Source organism: Nicotiana attenuata, unplaced genomic scaffold, assembly GCF_001879085.1.
Source record: "Nicotiana attenuata strain UT unplaced genomic scaffold, NIATTr2, whole genome shotgun sequence".
NCBI lineage: Eukaryota > Viridiplantae > Streptophyta > Magnoliopsida > Solanales > Solanaceae > Nicotiana > Nicotiana attenuata.
The window spans coordinates 1-3,814 of NW_017674682.1; positions in this window are offsets into that span (position 1 = coordinate 1).

Genomic DNA, 3,814 nt, shown 5'->3' on the forward strand with positions numbered 1-3,814 from the left:
GATTTCAGTTTATAAAGTTTACCCTATGGTTTGCCTAAGTGTTGGACGAGGGTCCTATAGGCATGTATCTACTGATTTCAGAAACAATGAAGTAACTGAATACATACTGATTTGAGAAAAGTTGTCAGTTATTAAAGAAAGGCAAGTTTTAGCGAGAGATCATAAATTCTGCGTCATTATTACTGGTTTTAGACTTATAAGCGAGTGAAGCGATTCAGACTTGATTAATAACTCCTATAGGCATGCTTCCTATGCGTGTTGATTTTAAACCCCTTTTAACAGACATGGTAAAATGCAGAAAACCTATAAGCATGATATCTAGGTGCTGAATTTCATTTAAAGCCTATGAACATGATATCTACTTGCAGTTGATTGATTAAGACCTATAAATATGATTGCCTGATGAAGAATGTGTATGCAAGATTCAGAAAGACCTATAGGCATATTTTCTATGTGCATGCAGAAATTCAGAAATGCACATATAGGCAAGTTATCTATATGAGGGTGCAGAAATTCAGAAATAACCTATAGGCAAGTTATCCATACGAGAGCGCAGAAATTCAGAAACTCCTATAGGCAAGTTATCTATATGAGGGTGCAGAAATTCCGAAATAACCTATAGACAAGTTATCTATATGAGAGTGCAGAAATTCAGAAACTCCTATAGGCTGGATATCTACATGAGAGTGCAGAAATTCAGATATAACCTATAGGCAAGTTATCTATATGAGAGCGCAGAAATTCAGAAACTCCTATAGGCAGGATATCTACCCTTTGCATACATAGTTATCCCTCCCTTTTTCACTAGCCATCCCCGAGAGTTTTATTACAAAGTTATTAAAACCCAGAAAAGAAGTAAAGTAAAGAAAATACATCGGAAATAAAAAAGTACAACCAAGGAGAGCCTGATTCAGACTTCCTGTCTGAAGTATGAAGTAAACCAATTCCAAAAGATCATATTTCAAAGCCTTTCTCCCATTTGGGGTGTGTCAGAGTTCCCTAAGAGTCTCATATGAACTCCGGGCAGTGCTTACACCCAAATGTATCACCAGATTAAGACATAATGCAGTGTGGAAGGGCCAGCCCTCAGGTGTCCAAGTTCAGAGGGAACTCAAGGTCCCAAGGCAAGGCTCACAAGAGGGGGGCAAAACTTAAGGACTAAGAGAGAGTGCAAGTGCAGAAGCAGAATTCTGAAAGGGGAAAGGGAAAAGGGAAATAGCTTAAATCAGTACACATAAGGGTATATGGGAATGGGGGAGTTGCAAGAGGCAAAAAGGCAGGCTGATGGGTATACCCAGCAATGGGAGATGCTGGCACACCCTTAGGCCTGTTAGAACATATTGTTTAGAGGTTAAGACCCCCATGGATCAAACTTAATTCATGGATAACAACTTACATTGCCATGCTTTAAGTCATAACTCAAAACACATAGGGGTGATAGGGGAATGGGGGTTCATAACAAACAAACAGAAGGAAACCAGCATGCTAATTTAAGTGCTGAGATATACAGAAGCAGCAAGAAAAAGTGGACACACAAACAGTAAATACACATTGTTGTAGTGCTAAAAATTAAATTCGGACATACCAATTTCAGAGAAACAAATAAAGAAAAAGCAGTAGGTCTTGTGAACGGGCCACAGTGCAGACAAGAAGAGAATATTATTGTGTGTGAGTATGAGTTCAGAAGGATTCTGAATTGTGAGTTTGTGAAAGAGTCGTGCATTTATAGTGTTGAAAACCAGGCAGAAATAAGGTAAGAAAATAGTTAAGGAACTGAGTATCAATTAAGCATCAATTACACAAGACTTCCCTTAATTAAGGGATTCAAATTCAAACGGGTAAAAACAATTTAAGGAAAGAATTTAAATAAGCACTATGTGCACAACATGCAATTTGGGGCGAATACGTAAAAGGTTATTTAAGGATTGGGTTTTGAAGTACACGGTCGTACAAATAAGGTAAGAAAATCAATTGACAACCAGTAAATCAAAGAATCAGGGATCTTGTAATTGCTGACCCATGAATGAACCAAGTCGCAAAAGCTGCGAAGGGTTTTAACTTAGGTCGAGTCATAGAGAAAATCAGCAAATAATGGAAAGAAATCAATCAGACCATATTCAGAGGGGAGTATGAACTAATCACAAATTTGAAAGCCACTTTAGAGGGAAGTTCATCATTTATAAGGAGCATACGAACATGTTAAGCATGAAAGAAGATGCCGTGTCATTGTAAAATCAGTAGAAAAATCCAGTGTAAAAGAGTTTAGCAAAAGTCAAAATCATATGAAAACAAGGATGTCCAAACTCAGTTCAGAGACTCGAAGTTGGTCTGAAAGAGTTAGGGGTTTTGAAATAAATCCCTAATTCAAGCAAATCACATGACCAAACTTGGAAGAACCCCCAAATTCTAGGGTTTCCACCATTAATCGAGTACAGAGATGAGAAGGCAAGTGATCAAAACAAGCTTAGAGGTCTCAGAGAAGAACTGAAAACTCTTGCATGTTTCTTTCAGCAGCAGCAACTCATGAGAAAACAATGATAGCAAGTAACACGTAGAACATAGTAGAAGAATTCAAAGAAAATAGAGTAGAAGAAACTGATACGAAACATAATGGAAAAACTGATAAGAACAGTAGAAGAAGCATGCTAAGCAGTTTTTAGGATTCTGCAATATCCTCTCCTATGAATGATACCTCTTCGTCAAGAAAATACGTCTTTAGGGGTTCGTATTCTCCGTCCACGGGATTCTCTGCAAGGTGATCTGCCAATGCCTGTCCTTTGATTGCTTTCTGAGTTACGTAGACAATTTCAAATTCACTCAACAGGATTTGCCACTTGGCTAGCTTGCCGGTAGGCGTGGGCTTCTGAAAGATGTACTTCAAAGGATCCATCCTTCATATGAGATATGTGGTATAGGCACAAAAGTAGTGCCTCAACTTCTGAGCTACCCAAGTCAAAGCACAACAGGTGCGCTCTAACAGAGAATATCGGGCTTCGTACGGGGTGAACTTCTTACTGAGATAATAGATGGCCTGCTCCTTCCTCCCCGTTTCGTCATGTTTCCCTAGAACACAATCGAATGCTCCATCCAATACTGCGAGGTAGAGTAATAGAGGTCTACCTGGTTCGGGCGGGACCAAAACTGGTGGTGTTGACAGGTACCACTTGATTCTGTCGAAGGCCTTTTGGCAGTCATCGGTCCATTTGGTAGCGGCATCCTTTTTCAACATCTTGAAGATTGGCTCACAGATAACTGTGGATTGAGCTATGAACCGGCTGATGTAGTTAAGTCTTCCCAAGAAACTCATTACTTCCTTCTTGTTCTTTGGCGGTGGCAACTCTTGAATAGCTTTGACCTTTTATGGATCCAGTTCTATTCCTTGGTGACTTACAATGAACCCAAGTAGTTTTCCGGCAGGAACCCCGAATGCGTATTTTGCGGGATTCAGTTTCAGGTTGTACCTTCTCAGTCTATTGAAGAATTTCCTCAAATCCTCCATGTGATCAGTGGCCTTCTTTGACTTAATGATGACGTCATCTACGTACACCTCGATCTCCTTGTGTATCATATCATGAAAAATGGTAGTCACGGCCCTCATGTAGGTGGCCCCCGCATTCTTTAACTCGAATGGCATCATCTTGTAGCAGTACATCCCCCCAGGCCATAATCCAAAGCTGTTTTTCNTGATATGCAAAGATTAAAGGAATCCTCAGGCCATGGCATGGCGTTCTCGGGCTATGCAAATGGTGCCTCCGAACAATGATGCCCTTGGATAATTTGGCAATCTTTCAGCCCATGAGATGCAGTGTTTGGC